Below are 21,511 nucleotides of genomic sequence, written 5' to 3' on the forward strand. Positions count from 1 at the left end.
TATGTGTGCCTATATCTTCAGCGATAATAACAAAGATGTTTCAAAGATAAAAAAGTAAACATGTTCATGAAAGAACAGAATGCCACCAATTTCTTAAAAAGGTCAGCAATGAGAAGTCGTACTGCACTGCTTGACTTTCTCTGCCAGAAACAAAATTAAATTCCAAAACTGATAAACTACAGCCAGCAGACCTGGTGTTATAATGCTTTTTACATACATTTAGATTTATTTAGTAACATCTGATTACCAGGAAAGTCCAACTGAATATGTTGCTCATTTTCAGTGGACGCCTGGGACTTCGTCCTCATGGAAAACAATGCAGTTTAACACTGAACAGATTCCATATGGAAATTGTACATACAGAAGTAACAGAACACAAAAATTACATTTTAATTATACTGAGCAGGTAGGCAGACTGGACCATGGGGTCTGTTTACAGCCACAATCTACTTATAATGCAAAAATCAACAAGAACAGGAAATAGTTTTCATAAACATATAAAATATATGCACCTAAGCAGGCATATCCAACAAATGAAATGTCCACAGACGTTCCTCACTAAAAGAATACAGGGCATAACTAAAATGTCCTATGCAGACTGCCTGAAGGCCCTATCCCTGTATTCTGTCTCTTACAGGCTGTTGAGGGGAGATCTATGCCTGGCATACAAGGCATTGTCAGACCCCACTCTGATGAATCTCCTGCATATCCACAAACAAACAGTACCAGAATTACCCATTCTAAAGACTTAACCCTTGCCTGTGATACAAATAGACCTGCTGGAGAGACAGGTGTGTATCCCAGAGACTACCCTTTCTCTGAAAGAGGCTTACATCCATGTGACACAGAGTTCCTCTCTAACCCAGTTCAAGTGCAACTTGGACAATTATGTCTCTAAAGAACATAGGCAGCCTGTAAATTGTTCACCTCCCAAGCCCCTGTTTACACTTATCAAGGGTACCAGAACTTGTCGGAGATTTTGGATGTATTGCTAGGTTTAAAAAAGTCCTTAATTAATTAATTAATTAATTAATTAATTAATTAATTAATTAATCATTACTAATAAACAACTAAACAAATAAATAATAAATTATTAATTATTAATTAATAAATAATTAAATTAATTAGTAATGAAAATAAATAAACCTATGAACTTGTATAATAACGGTAACGAGGAATGGAGGCATATTAGACTTAAAACGAGGTGCAAACAAGATCATGGGTGTTACTGTCAAGGTGAATTAGCAATACCACATAGAAAAGTGGTGGGCTGGTGTGGTGTGGTGGTACAGCACCAGACCCCCCCCAAAAAAAATAAATAAGAAAAATTAGATACAAGTAAAGACCTCCTATAAAGTAAACTTACAGTGCAACAGGCTGAGTAACTTCTGCCAGTGGATTTACATGACACTTCGTACAAATATAAATTACTCGTAGTCAGACAGAGGTCAGAAACTGTATGATAAAGAGCTGTACACTGTCCTCCTTTCAGGCAATGCCACACTGAAAGTACTGCTGACATAGGAAATCAAAACCAAGAAAATCTAAACGTGTTACTGCTCAGTGATAGGAGTCTAAACAAAAAACTCCACTACCTGCAAGCACTCTTTATCCTTAAGAATGCTGAGGTCTGTGCTGTCACTGAATCCATGGACAGCACCCCTGCAATGCAAAGCTATAATGCATCCACACTTTTAAACCAGCTACTACACGTAGAGGACTAAAGTTGGAGGTGCCTCAGTTTACATCAAGGCTGGTCAAACAGGACAATGCACCTGAGCTTATTCACATTCAAATCACCATAGGTAAAATCCAATACCACTTCCTTGCAAGCTATAGGGGCCCCTGTGTGACCCAGGAAAACCATAACATGTATTTAAACTTACTGTAAACACTCACCATTCAGCCCAATACCAGGAATCATACAAGACACCAAACATACAGGCACAGACATTCCTGGATTTTTGTAAACGCAAACTCCCTAGATCAAACTGTCAATACACCAACCAAGGGTGCAAACATATAGAATCTGGACATCATTAATATGGGAGAATGCTATACACCCCTTAATGTAATGCCTTCTCTGGTAAGCTCAGATCACAAAATGGTCTCCTTTGAAGTAAAAATAAAAAACTGAAACCTCAGCTAACCTTGAAATATTTAGGAACTACTCTAATTCTAATTTCATACTATTAAGCAATGTTGTTGTTGTTTGTCTTTTGGTTTTTCCCGGTTAGGGGTCGCCACAGCGGAACTCTGGTCCGCTAAAGATTGGCAATAGACTTTCACAAACGCCGAGGTGCCAGCTCGACATTCAACCTTCAACTAAGGCACGCCCATTTACGCATGTCTTTCGAACACCCACCCAACCGCAGGGAGGACATGCAGATTCCACACAGAAGGCACTCCCCGCACTCCAGACGATAATCGGACAAAATTTCAAACTGCCATAAACCCTGAGAACACTGCTGCCTACATGGAACTGTTCAGGGAAACCCTACACAAGCATGTTAATAGCTGCATAAAGGCAGCTATACCCACCAGGAAGAAGTACAGAACTAACTCAAAAAACAAGCCACCATGGAGAGATCACATCATCAGTATTCTCTATAACAGAAGGAAGAAGATCATGGCAAGGAGTTGTAGCCCCCCGCAGGAAAAAAGGGGTTCATATCATGTTATCGAAAGATAACGTAATCAAATGCTCAGAACTTCGAAATGGCCGCATATCGAAACTTTTATACCCCCCGCTAAATATATATTCCAGCTCCGAGATCACACTACAGTGAGGAAAGGGCAAATATCCCAATCTTCACTGTACTGCGATCCCACATTGCGATCTTTGAAATGCGGCCATTTCGAAGTTCTGAGCATTCGATTACGTTATCTTTTGATAACATAATAGGAACCCGGAAAAAAGCACTCTCTTCAAACAAAACAAACCCCTCAGTCAACAAATAAAGCCTACCAAAGCTAAATTTGACCTCCCAGACAAAGGACAACCACAAGGCATTCTTTAGCTATGTACGCGACTTCAAAGGCACTACACAATTGTGTACAGAGCTCATTGTTAATGCAGCCATCTATACTGAGATACAAGATATGCAAACCTGCTGGCCGACAAATTCATCTCCAGTTTTGCCCCTCTCTCCTCCTCAACCTTCCCTCAAGAAATACCATCAAATATAACTCCCCCTTCTATCAGTAGGAAACAGGTCCTTAATGCTCTCTCTAAGGCCAAGAATATTGCATCAATGGGCAAAGACAATATCCCAGAATGCCTTCTAATTAGCATGAAATATAACCTATCAGGCCCTCGGAAATTGCTATTTAACTACAGCCTGCAAACAGGCTTCATGTCTCACAAATGGACAACAGCTACAGAAATCCCTTTGTACAAAGGTGAGCCATCTACAAACCCAGGACACTACACGTCCATAAATCTCACTATTCTCATATGCAAAGCCATGGAAATAACTATCATGGAGATGATCAGTAATGACATAGGAAACCTCCAGACACTGGATCCAGCCCAAATGACTTTCATCAAGGGCAGGTCATGCCTACTGAACCTTGTGGACTTCTTTGAGAAAATCACCAAAGCAATGGATGAAGGCAAAATGTTCACATTGCCTACCTTGATCTGGCCAAGACATTTAGCAATGACTTGCTCAGGCATTGTTGAAAAATTCAAGAGGTTAGGTATAACCCTTATGTTACCAGGTGGACAGCCAAGTGGGTCACAGACAGGACCCAGGAAGTACAAAATGGGGAGTCCACCTCTACAAAGAGGCCAGTCACAAGTGAAATCCCCTCAGGGATTGGTCCTTCTTTCCTCTCCTTTTTGGCATTTACATCTCTGAAATCAAGGCCAATGTCAATGGTCTCTGGCTTAATAAATTTGCACGACTGCTAATTAGGAGTAGTCACAGACCCCCCCCCCCGACCCACCCACACACACACACACACACACACACACACACACACACACACTGACACAAATGTTCTTCAGGAAGGGCTGACACAGAAACAACTGGTGTCAGAGCCATGGAAAAAAACTAAACGCCAAGAAATGCATAATAGTATTCTTTGGGAAGTTATCCACCCCTAGTAACTATCATACTGACAACACACCCCTACAAGTTGACACAGTAGTCAGGGACTTAGGGGCACACAGACAGTAATCTAGCTTTTGACCATCATGTGTCTACAGTAGTGAGAAAATCATTCTATGTTGTGCAACTTATAAACAATGATATCTAGGACCAGGAAAGTCGCTATTCAACTGTATTCAGCATTAATCAGACCTATCACTGAGCACAATGCTCCCTTTAATATGTACCAAACGAGGCACATCAACAACTGGAATGTCCGCAGATGGTTCTTCACTAAAAAATACAAGGTATAAGTAACATGTCCTATGTAGACCATCTCAAGACCCTATCCTGTATTCTGTCTCCTACAGTCTTCCCTGGCATACAAGGCATTGTCAAACCCCGCCCTGATGGATCACCTGCATATCCGCAGAACAAACAGCACCAGAATTACCTGAACTAAAAACTTAAACATTGCCTGTGATATAAACAGGACATGCTGGAGAGAAAGGTATGGGGTCTATATTATAACACCGAACGTTCAAAGTTTCGAGTGTTCTAATATCGACCCGTGTTCAGCGAACGCTGAAAATATCGAAGAAACAGAAAACTGAATTTTTTCCAAGGGAAAGAATTTGGTTGTCCATTTCTGTTGCTTTGGTATTTTCAGCACTGTGGTGGAAAGTTACAGGTCGGGTTCAGGTAAGTGTGCAATTGTGTGGACGTGAGGGTTAGGGCAGGTTAGGTGAGCTAGGGTTAGGGCGCGGGTCAGGTAAGTGTGCGATTGTGTAGACGTGAGGGTTAGGGCATGGGTGAGGTGACTGTGCGATAGTGATGGACTTTAGGGTTAGGGTTTGGGTTAAGGTAAGTGGATAGTTAGTGGTGTATGTATAGTTTAGTGTAGGGTTAGGTGTAAGAGTTTAGGTGTATGTGTGTGGATTGCTGTTTGTTCGGTGTGCTTGTGTTGTGTGTATGTGTTTTGGAAGAGCAAATTTTTTTCCCTAGGAAAAAATTAGCTGTTCTGAATGTTCAAGGTTTTAAATTTTTGTTTCATAGGGTTCAATATTAGAACACTCGACATTTTGAATGTTCGGTGTTCTAATATAGACCCAAGGTATGTATTCCAGAGACTACCCTGTCTCTGAAACAGGCTCCCCATCCATGTGTAGTAGAGTTCCTCCTAAACCCAGTTCAAGCGTAACGTGGACAATTGGATGAGGAACAGGAAATTCATCCCTGGTTTGGCACCGATGTCTCTAATGGACACGCAGCTTGTATATGTTTCATTTCCCAGGCCCCTGCTTACACTATCAAGGGTACCAGAACTTGTCAGAGATTTGGGATGCATGACTAGGCTTAAAAAGGCCTTTGTAGTAGTTAGCCTAATAAACACCTATGAACCCATTTAATACCATAGCAGGCCTTGGACACCATATGTGTTTCTAGCAAAAAACTTCTTCCTCCTGTGATATAGGTCAGAGGGGGTCTATATGACTTGGCCGACAGTTCATATGATCGACTGTTTATTTGGTCAACAGTTCATTTGATTGACAAGCATTTGCCCCCTCCCCCAATGTTGTGTGACCCTGGAGTTGATATATATAGTTAGGGGGGTGTGGGGGGCACAGCCCCCATTGAAAGTGTGGGGCAAAGCCCCCCACCTAAAATGCTTGTCGATCAAATGAACTGTCGACCAAATAAACAGTCGATCATATGAACTGTCGACCAAGTCATATAGACCCGTCAGGGGACACTTTATCTATTGGAAAATAACCTTCCTTCCCTTCAGGTCTAATGGCATCTCCTGTTTGAAAGCAAGTACAGCATTCACAGAATACTTTGGATGTCTTTCTGTTACATCCTAGTGATTGAAAGTCTAAATAAAAGTAAATAAGATTGTGAAATTATTATTTTTTTTTTTTGCAGAGAAGTAATTTTGCAGAGCTGTAGCATACCAGTATGATACAAGGATGCATCTCATCATATGACAGAAGGCATCCTGCCTTAGGGCAGACCTGCCCATTCAAAAGTCAGCTCTTCCCAGCCCTGGTCAGAGAACAAATTGGTCTGGTTTCAGCCACACAGGAAGAATGTGGTCCATACAGGCAAAAGGGCCACTGAGTAAACCACGTAGACTGCAATAAAGGGGGAGTCTCCAAGAATATGTATAAAAAGGGTGAAAGAAGACTCCAGAGGAAAAAAAAAACACAGAACAGGGATTCATTTACTATGAGAGCAGAACTAGTAATGGGAGAGAAGGCCTAGCATGGGAGTCGGAAGCCGAAGCCTACAGAATGACCATGGACTCAAAGACAACCCTTGTGCTTCAGCTCATGCAGATGTTAAGTGGCCAGAATGCATGTCAGTCACCAAACAGCACTCAACAGTGACCTCCAACGCTCCCTCAGTCATCATAAAAGAACTGTGTACATGTCTCCTGTCCTTCGACAATCACAAACCTGGGTGGACTGGCCAATGGTAAAGGTGTGCCATCGGCCACCATCATAAGTTTCAGACACTTCCCCCTGCACTTACGAGAGGGGTTGCTAACAGAAGAACCAGCAGATGCCATAGCTCATGAAAATCTCTGATGCCCTTTTCCCCTTATAAGTACTGTGCAATGGATATGACCCTATGATGGACAGTGCACTTTTTAAAATCAGCACAAAGGGGACAATTAGCAATGTTGCGCTCCTGGCCTAAGCAGAGTAAACAAAGGGAATAGGTGCCGATGTGGAATCTGTTTTCAACAATTAAGACAAGTACTTGTCCTAGGACTCATCTAACTGAGCAGACAATGTAGACAACAAGAAAGTTTCTCCAAAAGGGAGCTTATCTTTAGGATGAACTCTGGTCTTTGGACTGACCGATTCTATGGATGTGGATGCTTCAGGCTCCGACTACAAAAAAGAGCTGTCAGATGAGGCTGGCCAATGAACCAGATGTCCTGATATCAAATGCAGAGAATCCAGCCGCCCAGAAGGAGGGGATTATATCTCTGGTATTCGGGCTGGCCAAGGGCTGCCATAAAAATAACAACTCATATTGTTATTACTGTAACAGTGAAATATGGGGAACATGATCACGTGCAATAAGGGGGAGGTGCAATGGTCAAGTTGGCATGGGGGAAAACATCAATTAGAGAATAAAGACAGAAACACTAAACAAAATGAAAAGCATCTGGAGAGTAAAGGTACTGATGAAAGAATGCTGATAGAGAGCACAAGACCACCTACCCAAAATAACTGCACAGGAGAAGGAGAATGCCTAGTCATTTAAGCACAAAAGGTCTGACAATAACTCTTAAAATCTTAAGAAACACAAATGAATGGTTCCTGTTAGGATTTACCATACTAGTTTTCAAAGACCCTGGGAAGAACAATTAATCTCTCCTCCAGCTATGTTTTTTGAACCACCAATGTTAGCCTCACTGAAATCTCTAAAACCAATACTGCTCACCCTATTAAAAGTATCTAATGTTTTTTTACCCCCAGTCACATTACAACTCCGGGAAGACTTCCACCAGCTGCCAGTCTCCCTACTAAAAATGACTGCTTGTAGCTTTTCGTAACTACAGACTCGCGTTTTAAATGTAGTCTCTTCTCAGCTCTCACAATGGCCAAGCCCCCCTGTTCCCTTAGAAAATTATCAGGAAGCACTGGTAGGAATAAACAGTACATGCAGATGCGTACTACTTTTCTCCCCTAGTAATAAAGAGTACATGCAGATGCGTACTACTTTTTTCCCCTAGTAATGAACAGTACATGCAGATGCGTACTACTTTTTCTCCCTAGTAATGAACAGTACATGCAGATGCGTACTACTTTTCTCCCCTAGTAATAAAGAGTACATGCAGATGCGTACTACTTTTTTCCCCTAGTAATGAACAGTACATGCAGATGCGTACTACTTTTTCTCCCTAGTAATGAACAGTACATGCAGATGCATACTACTTTTCTTCATAGCAATAAACAGTACATGCAGATGCGTACTACTTTTCTCCCTAGTAATAAATAGTACATGCAGATGCGTACTACTTTTTTCCCCTAGTAATGAACAGTACATACAGATGTGTACTTCTTTTTCCCCTAGAAATGAACAGTACAAACAGATGTGTACTACTTTTCTCCCAAGTAATCAACAGTACATGCAGATGCGTACTACTTTTCTCCCTAGTAATGAAAAGTACATACAGATGCGTACTACTTTTCTCCCCTAGTGAAGTAGCATCAGCAGCAGTGTTGCATGTTTTCTGCTGCATGGGAGTGTGCCGACACTGCACATTACAACAACTAAGTCCCACTCGCACACTTTTGGCTATCTGGGCACTCTTCTATTTTGCTGTGTGTGGAATTCCAGGTGTGTCGTGGGTGTGGGCGGAAGGGTCCAAGAGATCGAAACCTCCTTTCACATCCTATGAATATGTTTAAAGTCACGTACGTTTGCTCCTGCAAATACATCCATACCTTATAAGTCACTGAGTTGGGGGGAAGTCTGTAATGTATGCATTCTTATTCAGTCCCTGATATGGTTCAGACAGCTGAGGAGGGCGCCCCAAGTTATAGCCATCTTTCCCACTTCTGCAGTACTAAGGAGTTTTTGTTTTTAACAGTATGCTGCACATGGTGTCTATAAACCCCAGGAAGGAAAGTGAGTTGTATAACTGGAAGGCTGCAGATAAATGTTACACTTAAGTTTGAGCTTAGTTACCCCCTCTTAGCAGGTGGTCAAAATTAAAGATCAATTTCCTGTTGCTACTTCTATCAGTTAGTTTCTTTCTTTGTGGATGATGGACCACTTTGGATACAGTGCTTTTTAAGAGATATAAACATCTGAAAAGGAGAAAAGTACAGTAGGAGCATCTTAAAGTAATTTCTTAATGAAACAGGTCCCCATGAATCAACCTACAACCTCAGTTACCAAACAATACCTAAAAATAAATCATTTGATTTTGTATTCATTTCTGACATGTACGCTTCTTGAGATTTTTTTTTAAATTTCAGCCAAGTCAATGGCTTAAGTTGCACCTATGTATTCTCTTTCAAACATCTGTGCATACAAGTGCTTTCAGGTGCTTAGTGTACAATGATATTACTTAAGAGTTTTTATTTATTTAAAATCATTTGTTTGCCTATGATTATCTAGTTATTAACTTAAAATATTGATAACAAATGTCTGTATTTATTCAAGCTTAACCATGTACCAGACAGCATGTTATACAAAAAGTACAGTGAAATAATTACCATAATTACACCAGGTTATTAGCAGGAACTAGAAGGATCTGTTGCTGCCATAAAGAACATAAACAGCATTTGTGCAAATGGTTTCTTTTGTACAGCTTGAACAGGAAACTACAGGGTAACTGACCGCTAGAGAACATGTTGTGGTTACATCTTTTATGTTCAGATGTACAGAGCGGTACTCAGTCAGCTGGTCATGTGAGCATTATGTAAAGGATTCAGGGTCGAGGTTATGCTAAGGATTAGAAAGCTGACTTGTCAACACTGAGGCCGTTACAGCTTGGGGGACGGGGGGTGAAGGGAAGTTAAAAGGCACAATAAGTTATGCACCGCAAAATAAATTAATTGTCCAGTAATTTCCTATTATCATACACAGTGCTGCATGGAAAGAAGGATGCCAGACATCCTTAACCCCTTGCCAAGGTTAAGAACATTGAATTTTTTTAAAAATAAAAGCAGGGAGCATTTGAGGGGCAGAATACCCCCTTTCATCCACTATTAACATCTACACAGTACATGAAATGATTATAAAAATGTGTGGCAGCAATTTCACAGTACAAGACTAAAGGTCTTTAAGATGCACTTAACAAATCATTTTGCATTTTTATGGAAAGAAAGCACCGGAAATACATGTAACTCAGACCGTTGCCTCCCACCATGATGGGGGCAGCCCTTCATAAGTGTAATTCCCACAACCTGCTTACTTCATTAATAAAGCAAAGTAAAACGGTTACAATTATTATTTACAGTTTCTTAGCAGGCGATCTTACCATTTTATTTTTCCCCTGCTACTTCCACATGATTTCACATAAGTGAACGGTGTTTTTTTAATGACTGCCATTTTTATTTCACATTCACAGAAGAATGGCGGCGGGTGTTAGGTAAGGCTCATCACAACAATTACCTGAAATATAACATGAGATGGCACAGCACAAAGCCTGTGTGGAATACAACCATTGTTTAAGAACGTATTCCAATAGTAAATGTTTAATCAGATCACTGCTGCACTAATCCTTCTCCTCCGGACTTTCTGAAATTTGCTGTTGAGCCATAAAAGTTTTTGTATTCCCATTCCTGCTGTTACATTTTCTAATAGTGAGCTTGGTGTACCTCCGAGTAAAGGGAATAAGCAATGGTACTGCAACCTCAGACTTGGAACATGTTCTGCCAAGGTACTGCATCCTCAGACTCAGAACATGTTCTGCCAAGGTACTGCAACCTTAGACTTGGAACATGTTCTGCCAAGGTACTGCAACCTCAGACTTGGAACATGTTCTGCCAAGGTACTGCATCCTCAGACTTGGAACATGTTCTGCCAAGGTACTGCATCCTCAGACTCAGAACATGTTCTGCCAAGGTACTGCAACCTCAGACTTGGAACATGTTCTGCCAAGGTACTGCATCCTCAGACTTGGCATACTTCCTGCCAAGGTACTGCATCCTCGGACTTGGAACATGTTCTGCCAAGGTACTGCATCCTCAGACTCAGAACATGTTCTGCCAAGGTACTGCAACCTCAGACTTGGAACATGTTCTGCCAAGGTACTGCAACCTCAGACTTGGAACATGTTCTGCCAAGGTACTGCATCCTCAGACTTGGAACATGTTCTGCCAAGGTACTGCATCCTCAGACTCAGAAAGTACAGTTTTGTACCTACCATAAATGTAGATGTTCGAGGATTCCCTTGCTGCAGTCCTGACAATTGGGTATAGTCCGCGTCCCAGTCGGCCCGAATACCAGAGTATAAGGCTGACGTCGGTCATGGCGCCTTAGACTGACGTCAGTACGTCAGGGTACTAATGCGCATGACCGACGTCATTTCCTCAGTCTTTTCTTGCCCCAGATGTCAGAAGACCCAAAAAGACAAGTCCCAAAAACAACCTGCACCAAAAAACATGTACAATATATACAACAATATATACAAAAATATAAGCATGTAAACTCACCTACACAACCACCCCGAAACACAGAGGGAAGGAGGGAGGTAAATTGGACTGCAGCAAGGGAATCCTCGAACATCTACATTTATGGTAGGTACAAAACTGTACTATGTTCTTCGTCTTCCCTTGCTGCAGTCCTGACAATTGGGTAGAATCCCAAAGCAGAGGTAAGGGAGGCTGGCAAATTATAAAGTAGCAGGAGCTGACAACATGCCTTGTAAAACAGCTGTGGCAAAACCAGCCCTAGTCTTAGAATATATAGGCAGGTGATAATGCCTAGAGAAAGTATGCACTGAACTCCAAGTAGCTGCTTCCAGAATATCCTTAGTTGCCACCCCTTAGAAATGCTGTTGAAGTGGCAGTAGCCCTAGTGGAATGAGGCCTAATCCCAGCTGGAACCTCTTTGCCATGATGGGAATAACAAAATGCAATGCAAAAGCCAATCCACCTAGAAATAGTTTGTTTTGACACAGGCTTGCCCTGTGAACTCAAAGCAAAAGAAACAAGTAACTGCTGAGACTGCCTAAAATTCTTAGTCCTGCTCAAATAATAACGCAATTGCCTGTGTACATCTAAAGTGTGCAAAATCTTTTCCCCTTTATTTTGAGGATCTGCAAAAACGTAGGCAAATGAATAGTTTGGTTTAAAGCCACACTAGAAACCACCTTAGGCATAAAGGAAGGATTAGTACGTAATGAAACCCTGTCCTTATGGAAAATCAAAAGGGCTCTACTGCCATAAGGGCCTGCAACTCAGACACCCTTCTTGCAGAAGTAATAGCCAACAGAAAAGCAGTCTTCCATGACAAATATTTCAATTCAGCAGTAGCTGCAGGCTCAAAAGGTTGTAGAGTAAGTTTTTCCAACACAAAATTGAGATCCCAAGCAGGAGTAGGAGCTCTACGTGGGCGTCTTATATTCTTTGCCCCTCTAAGAAACTGCTTGAACAAAGGATGAGAAAACAAAGGTGGGTCACAATCATAGTGAGCTGAAATTGCTGCAGCATGAATCTTTATGGAAGAGAAGGACAAACCTTTGTCCAATAATTCAGTAAGATATTGAAGAGCCACACTCAAATTAGGCTCTGAAATCTCCAAATTCTTTGCTGTACTCCAAAATAAAAATCTCTTCCATTTTTCTGCGTACACTCTCCTAGTACTAGGCCTTCTAGCTTCCATAATCACATTTAAAACTTGTTGAGGAAGCTGAGACCTGCTGTGCTTCAACACAGAATATGCCAAGCTGTGAGATGAAGAGATTGAAGCTTGACATTGAGCAGATGACCGTCCTTCTGAGATAACAGATGAGGAATCAGAGGTAAAGGCCATGGAGGCTTCTTTACAAGACTCCTTAGAAGTGGGTACCAGTGTTGCCGAGGCCAATCTGGAGCTATCAAAATCATCCTTGGCCTGTCTTGTCTGACCTTTAATAATACCTTTGGAAGAAGAGGCAGAGGTGGAAAGGCATAGACATGAAGGTTTTTCCAACTGAAAGACAGAGCATCCACTTTCCAAGCTGTGTGATGAAACCCCTTTGTGCAATACTTTGGCAGCTGGTGGTTTAGTGGAGAAGCGAACAGATCTATGTCTGGAGTTCCCCATGACACTGTCAATTTCTGAAATACATGAAGATCCAGTTTCCACTGTGGGGATCCATGATTTGTCTGCTTAATACATCTGCTAGGGAGTTCTGTGCTCCTGGCAGAAACCTTGCCTGAAGAGTCAGTTGCAGGCTTAACGCAGTCTCCCATAAAATCATTGCTTGCCTGCATAGAGGATAAGAATGTGTTCCCCTTGCTTGTTGATGTACCACATGACAGTTGTGTTGTCTGTTAGAAACAACACCAGCCCTGGAAGAAGTAACTCCTTGAAAGCCATCAATGCAAACTGGACTGCTAACATCTCCTTCATGTTGATATGTAGATGCTGTAGTCTGGCAGGCCACTTGTCTTGTATCCACTTTCCATTTAGATGAGCTCCCCAAGCAGTGTCCGAGGCATCTGTCGTTAAAATCTGACTCGCCTCTGGCCGGGTCACAGAGAGTCCCTTGTTTAGGTGACATTCCTGAGCCCACCACAAGAATTCCTTTTGAAGGCAAGGTATTATGTGAATGACAGTGTCGAAATCTTGGCAGTGCTGTGTCCATACATTTTGAGATACCATTGCAGCTTCCTCATATGCAGTTTGGCATTGGGAAGCACCAGAATACAAGATGCCATGAACCCTAATGCTTGAAGGACTGTCCTTGCAGTCAGCACGGACTGATGAGATAGTTGATGGAAGTAAAGTGACAGACTCTTTTGTTTGTCCGGGGTTAAAAGGCCATCTGGGCTGCTGTATTCAGTCTCACACCCAGAAAGCACATGTCTTGAGAGGGTACTAGACTGGACTTTATTTCGTTCACAGAATACCCTAGGCATCTTAGCACTGCTATGACATATTCCAGATGCTGTAGAAGGTCTTCCTTTTCTTGAGCCAGAATCAGGCAGTCGTCCAAGTAAGGATAGATTTGAATGCCTTGAAGCCTGAAGTAAGCTATCACTGGAGCCAGAACCTTTGTGAATACTCTGGGCGCAGTAGATAAGCCAAAGGGCAATGCAGAGAACTGATAATGAAAATCTCCAGTTCAAACCGCAGATACTTTCTGCAACTTAGCCTTATAGGCACATGAAGGTAAGCTTCCTTGAGATCCAAAGTTACCATCCAGTGATCCTTGCCCAGCAGAGGTAACAGTTGCTGTAACGTCAACATCTTGAACTTGGGAATGTCCAGATAAGTGTTGAGGATAGATAAATCCAAAATTGGTCTCCACGTGTTCCCCTTCTTTGGTACTAGGAACAGGCGAGAATAAAATCCAAGCCCCTTTCTGATACAGGGACTGGCTGAATGGCCCCTATCTGGAGTAACTGAGAAACTTGCTTGTGAGCCTCTTTTCTTTGTGGAGGAGGAACATCTGGCATGCCTTTGAAAGGGGCATTGTGTGGAAATAAAATCTGTAACCGTGATGAATGATATCCAGCACCCATCTGTCTTGAGTGATTAAATCCCAATTTTCTTTGAAAAGAGACAATCTTCCTCCCAAAGGGGCTGCCAGACGAGAATCCACTGGCAGCTGAAAAGGCAGGTCATTGGTTCTGCTTACGAAAGGACTGACCCCTGCCCTCACCAGAAGTCTGAGCAGGTGAACTGTCTGATCTAGGCCTAAAGAACCTTGAGCCCTGCCCCTACCACGTCTAGACCTACCCCTAGACTGGGAACCATAAGCAGGATACGTCCACCCCTTAGCAGGCCAATTTCTACTAAACTTCGGAGGCTGCACCTGCAAAATCTTTAACAGTCTGCATAGACTTAGCTTTGTCCTCCATTTTCTTTAAGACTGCTTCCACAGGCGGTCCAAACAACACATCAGACTGTAAAGGAGCATCCAAAATCCTGGTCTTAACATGCTCAGCTAAATTCTGATCCTTCAACCAGGCATGTCTGCGAAGAACAGAACTAGTAGCAGCCACCCTCGAGGAGGCCTGAACAGCATCAAAACCACACTGCAAAGAATGCTTACCCACTTGTTCAGACACATGAACCAAATCCAGCAATTCTTTACACTCAATACCTTCCGCCAAAGCATCCACCTTAGATTTCAATTGTGAAAGGAGATAATTCTGATATTTCAGCATATGAAACTGACAATTCAACGCCCTCATGGCTAGAGTGGAAGAAGTATATACTTTCTTACCCCACCTATCCAAAGCCCTTGCCTCTTTATCAGAGGGTACAGGATTTTTAACCACAGAAGCTTTAACACCTTTAGGCCCCTGAGAAACAGTTTCTGGGTCCGCCCTAGGACTCTTAAACAAATACTTATGAGCTTCGGGCACCCTATAATACCTATCAGGCTTAACAGGAGCAGGAGGCAAGGAGTCAGGGTTCAGGGAAGCCTCTGCACAAACATCCTCCACCACAATCAACACACGAGGAATAGCTAAGGGCCTATGCTGGGGTAAAACAAGAATTCCCTAAGCCTTTTCCTGGAATCAGAGTAATCCTGGCCTTCCCATTTAAAGTGCTCCCTCATGGAGTGAAGAGTCTCCGAAAATGAAAAATCCTCAGGAGGAGAAGCTGTAGGAGTGGAATCATCCACATCAGAATCAGAATAAGTAGGAAACTCTTGCAAGTCTTCCACAGAAGACTCTGAAGCCTGTGAACACTGTTCAAAACTATCAAACTCCTGTTCCACCCTAGGCCTCTTATCAGGCGGGGCATAGAACCTCTAATCAGAGTAATCAAATCTTCTGCCATTTTAAGCATATGTTTCTTAGGCACAGAGCCGAAATGCTAGGAGAAGCCCCACAGAAGCTGAACTTGGCCTACCTCTAAAAGAAGCTTTGGCAACAGAAGGAGAGGCCCTAACTACCTTGGGAAGAGAGGGAAGAACAGTTACCTGAGAAGCCCCCTCAGCCTGGCCTACCTCCTGAGAGGGCACATCCTGTAACAGTAAAGTATCTGCCTGAGACTCCATAGAGACTCCTGGCAAAACCTCTGGCTCCCCTGAGCCTTCTAAAGAACCGACGTCCGGGACTGCCGGTTCCTCACCCCTAGGCTTCACTGTTTTGTCCTTGCGCTTCTTGGATGAAGCGGGCATCGGAGCATCCGACGGCATATTATAATTGCAACGCTTCCCAAACACCAACCTAGCACAATCAAGCCTCCTCTTAATAGTGCGCTTGTTAAATCTAGCACAAGAGCGGCAACCAACAACGTCGTGCTCAGGCCCTAAACAAGGTATACACAATGTATGATAATCCCTATGCGGTATCTGCTTCCCACAAGAAATACAGTTATTCACTTTTTCTGACATCCGGTTAAATACTGAGGCAAGAAAAAACCAAAATGTTCTAACGGGTTACTTAGCCAACTCTGTTTCGGTCTGAAACTCCGGTTTCGGAAAATCTCAGAACGCCAACCTGCACTCGCAAAATTGCTTCTGCATCGGACCATGCGGCAAAAAAGACTGAGGAAATGACGTCGGTCATGCGCATTAGTACCCTGACGTACTGACGTCAGTCTAAGGCGCCATGACCGACGTCAGCCTTATACTCTGGTATTCGGGCCGACTGGGACGCGGACTATACCCAATTGTCAGGACTGCAGCAAGGGAAGACGAAGAACATCATGTTCTGCCAAGGTACTGCATCCTCAGACTTGGCATACTTCCTGCCAAGGTACTGCATCCTCGGACTTGGAACATGTTCTGCCAAGGTACTGCATCCTCAGACTTGGAACATGTTCTGCCAAGGTACTGCATCCTCAGACTTGGAACATGTTCTGCCAAGGTACTGCAACCTCAGACTTGGCATACTTCCTGCCAAGGTACTGCATCCTCGGACTTGGAACATGTTCTGCCAAGGTACTGCATCCTCAGACTTGGAACATGTTCTGCCAAGGTACTGCATCCTCAGACTTGGAACATGTTCTGCCAAGGTACTGCAACCTCAGACTTGGCATACTTCCTGCCAAGGTACTGCATCCTCGGACTTGGAACATGTTCTGCCAAGGTACTGCAACCTCAGACTTGGAACATGTTCTGCCAAGGTACTGCATCCTCAGACTTGGCATACTTCCTGCCAAGGTACTGCATCCTCGGACTTGGAACATGTTCTGCCAAGGTACTGCATCCTCAGACTTGGAACATGTTCTGCCAAGGTACTGCATCCTCAGACTTGGCATACTTCCTGTCAAGGTACTGCATCCTCGGACTTGGAACATGTTCTGCCGAGGTACTGCATCCTCAGACTTGGAACATGTTCTGCCAAGGTACTGCAACCTCAGACTTGGAACATGTTCTGCCAAGGTACTGCATCCTCACACTTGGAACATGTTCTGCCAAGGTACTGCATCCTCACACTTGGAACATGTTCTGCCAAGGTACTGCAACCTCAGACTTGGCATACTTCCTGCCAAGGTACTGCAACCTCAGACTTGGCATACTTCCTGCCAAGGTACTGCATCCTCGGACTTGGAACATGTTCTGCCAAGGTACTGCAACCTCAGACTTGGCATACTTCCTGCCAAGGTACTGCAACCTCAGACTCGGAACATGTTCTGCCAAGGTACTGCATCCTCAGACTCGGAACATGTTCTGCCAAGGTACTGCATCCTCAGACTTGGAACATGTTCTGCCAAGGTACTGCAACCTCAGACTTGGAACATGTTCTGCCAAGGTACTGCATCCTCAGACTTGGAACATGTTCTGCCAAGGTACTGCATCCTCAGACTCAGAACATGTTCTGCCAAGGTACTGCAACCTCAGACTTGGAACATGTTCTGCCAAGGTACTGCATCCTCAGACTTGGCATACTTCCTGCCAAGGTACTGCATCCTCGGACTTGGAACATGTTCTGCCAAGGTACTGCATCCTCAGACTTGGAACATGTTCTGCCAAGGTACTGCATCCTCAGACTTGGAACATGTTCTGCCAAGGTACTGCAACCTCAGACTTGGCATACTTCCTGCCAAGGTACTGCATCCTCGGACTTGGAACATGTTCTGCCAAGGTACTGCATCCTCAGACTTGGAACATGTTCTGCCAAGGTACTGCATCCTCAGACTTGGAACATGTTCTGCCAAGGTACTGCAACCTCAGACTTGGAACATGTTCTGCCAAGGTACTGCATCCTCAGACTTGGCATACTTCCTGCCAAGGTACTGCATCCTCGGATTTGGAACATGTTCTGCCAAGGTACTGCATCCTCAGACTTGGAACATGTTCTGCCAAGGTACTGCATCCTCAGACTTGGCATACTTCCTGCCAAGGTACTGCATCCTCGGACTTGGAACATGTTCTGCCGAGGTACTGCATCCTCAGACTTGGAACATGTTCTGCCAAGGTACTGCAACCTCAGACTTGGAACATGTTCTGCCAAGGTACTGCATCCTCACACTTGGAACATGTTCTGCCAAGGTACTGCATCCTCACACTTGGAACATGTTCTGCCAAGGTACTGCAACCTCAGACTTGGCATACTTCCTGCCAAGGTACTGCAACCTCAGACTTGGCATACTTCCTGCCAAGGTACTGCATCCTCGGACTTGGAACATGTTCTGCCAAGGTACTGCAACCTCAGACTTGGCATACTTCCTGCCAAGGTACTGCAACCTCAGACTCTGAACATGTTCTGCCAAGGTACTGCATCCTCAGACTCGGAACATGTTCTGCCAAGGTACTGCATCTTCAGACTTGGAACATGTTCTGCCAAGGTACTGCAACCTCAGACTTGGAACATGTTCTGCCAAGGTGCTGCATCCTCAGACTTGGAACATGTTCTGCCAAGGTACTACATCCTCAGACTTGGAACATGTTCTGCCAAGGTACTGCATCCTCAGACTTGGAACATGTTCTGCCAAGGTACTGCATCCTCACTAGGTATGTGGTTCGAGTACTGCTTGTGCTAGCTTAGCTTGTTTAAGTGCAGTGAATGGATGAGGGGACTTGTATGGAATAGACCTCTGGGGAACTGCATGGTTTCTGATGACTATTAATTTTTTGTGGAATGTCAAACCTTGAGGGGAATGTTTCTGAAACGTGGGTACCCTAGCCAACTTTTAGAAGAGATGATATTTGAAGTCCAACACAAGACAAACAATGGAGTATTTAGTCCAATACTTTCAACTAGGCATATAGCCCTAAACACGGTGACATCTTTAGTTGAGCGGAGCCAGTCATATAAAGCAAACCCACCCAAGGTGACTTTGATTACATCATTCAGTATTGATGCTAAGTTAATACGACAAATTTTGTATAAAAATTGGACTCTACTTAGTTCAGATACAGATCTGACTTCTATTCTTGAATCCAGACCTACAACTGTCTATAGAAGAGGGCAGAACCTTAAAAGTTTGTTGGAGAGGGGTAAGATCCCAGTTGCGAGAGCTCCAGGCATGTATAAATGCGAGAACTGCTCCCAGTGTAGACTTATGCAGGTGAGTAATGCCTTCTTCATTAGAGGGAGAAAATATTACATAAATAAAAGATTTAATTGTGCCACCAATGGAGTGGTCTATTTAGCAACCTGTAACCTCTGCCCTTGTTTCTACATCGGTAAAACTGATCGTAGATTCAAGGACAGGGTCTATGAACATATTTACAGCATCAGGAAGTTAAAATTGGAGAATGCACAGGCTAAGCATTTGTACGAACACCACCAACACAATTTCAAGTTTAGGGTGATCAATCAAATTGAACAAGATCCCAAGGGGGGACCCCTCACCCTTAAGCTAGAACTGTGCAAATTATTATGGCAAATAAAATTGAATGCCTACAATGCTCCAGGACTAAATGATTTATGTTCCTTGTCTTGTGTTTTAAAACTGAAGAGTCTGCAGAGGTAATTGATCATTTCTTCTGTACATTTGTTGAGTGTTTACATCACTGGACCTTACTAGAATTACTTTTTTATACTCCTTGTATTTTTTGTATTATATTAGTTAACTGACAGGCTGGGTAATAGTTGATTTTACTAGTGAGTATTTCTTTTGAATGAATTGCTCATTTTGCACTTCAAGTAATTATTTTGCACAGTTTTTAAACAAAGTTTTTTTTAATATTTTTAAAATCAGGTCATCCTCAGCGTGCATGTTCATTCTTGGTCAGTTTTATTCATGCTTATTCATTTAGCATTTGTATTTATATTGAAATGTTTTTAAATATCTGTAACTTTTGCTTTTAGAAGCTAATTGATGTTCAGCATGTGACGCTTTAAATAGCTGCGTTTTGCATTAGTTCTGTTTGTCTGATGAAGTCTTGCTCACAGATGCAAGACGAAAGCGCTTACACGACTTGTTTTTATGAATTAAATCTGGTCTCTGTGGATTATATTTTGTTCCTTGGATTTGTTTTGCCACCTGTGAACACAGAAGGCTGTTGGGGGCAAATAGGGCACTGGAATTTTAGGCTTGGACTTGGGTATCCACACCCAAAATTCCACTTCACTATTTAAGCAAAAAGTATAGCACCTCTTTCCTGTCAGGCAACCTAGAAGTTAACTATATTGAAATTGGGTCTATATTACTTCTTCGACGGCTTAGGTTGTTGAATTCTTAATGATCGACACCTAAGCGAAGTTTCAAAATCGCGAATGGCCATATACGCAAATTGTTTCCTCTGGAAAGAATTCGCTAGGCTGTCTGGAAATAAAATGAACTTTTCAACAGAAATATAGTGGGGGGGGCTTCGCACCCCACACCCCCGACGTGGGGTTCTGTGCCCTCACACCCCCCAACTAAATATACCAACTCTGAGATCACTCTACATTGGGGAAAGGGCAAATCCTCGATAACGGCCAAGAATTCGCTTATATGGCCGTTCGCGATTTTGAAACTTCACCGCTTAGGTGTCGATCATTGAGCATTCGACAACCTAAGCTGTCAAAGAAATAATATAGACCCTTGAAATTTAAGGGAAGGTAGAAACTGAGCAATTATGTAATGTTGAAATAAATGAAAATTGTTTAAATGTATACTGCATGAAAATAAAAGAAATATTAGCATGGCTTGTTTTATTTTTGACTACTGTATATGTACCCATGTCATTTTTTTAATGCCATGTTTAACAAAGACGCTTTAAAAAAATGTGTGTTGCATTGGAATGCATTTTCTGAACAATGAGAAATGGACGCATACACTTCAAAATTGAAAAACCCCAGGAGGAACAAAATGTCCCTAGGGACCACGAGGAACACGTGCATCCACAAGGAGAAAAGAGAGAGACATAGAAACCCCTTGGCCAGGAGGGCAATGAGAACAGGAGAGGGGGCAGGTGGGAGGGAGCAAATACTTCAACAGTAAAGAGAAGGACCTCTACTACGATTTTACACAACTGTATTATGCCCTTCAACATCACTGTTGCAGTACTCCTTACTTAAGGGAGACTACAAAATCTCAAAGGGAAACCTGGGAGGAGGAGGATAGCACTGAAGAACTCTCAAGAAACCCATGAAGGACAGCCCTGACAAAGCCAGCTCTAACCATGGAGATAACATCCAACTCATAATGCTTAGTGAAGTTATGGACAGAAGACCAAGTAGCAGCCTCAACGGCAGAACTGGTATCCAGCCCTTTGAAAGAACACCAGAGGAAGCAGCAGCTCTGGAAGACTAAGCCTTTAATGAAGAGGAAAGGCATTTGCCATGAAAGAAATAACAAAAAGAAATGGCTTTAGATACCCAAGACATGATGGACTGCTT

At 42.9% G+C, this 21,511-nt stretch overlaps 1 protein-coding gene across 2 annotated transcripts in view; it reads right to left on the bottom strand.

Annotated features, from left to right (window-relative positions):
• CCHR10.PART0H1orf21 (chromosome chr10.part0 C1orf21 homolog) overlaps positions 1-21,511 on the bottom strand; it is a 1,277,964-nt gene that overhangs the window by 837,780 nt on the left and 418,673 nt on the right. The gene's annotated exons all lie outside the window — the stretch shown is intronic.

Source organism: Protopterus annectens, chromosome 10.part0, assembly GCF_019279795.1.
Source record: "Protopterus annectens isolate FY-2018-M chromosome 10.part0, PAN1.0, whole genome shotgun sequence".
Classification (NCBI taxonomy): domain Eukaryota; kingdom Metazoa; phylum Chordata; order Ceratodontiformes; family Protopteridae; genus Protopterus; species Protopterus annectens.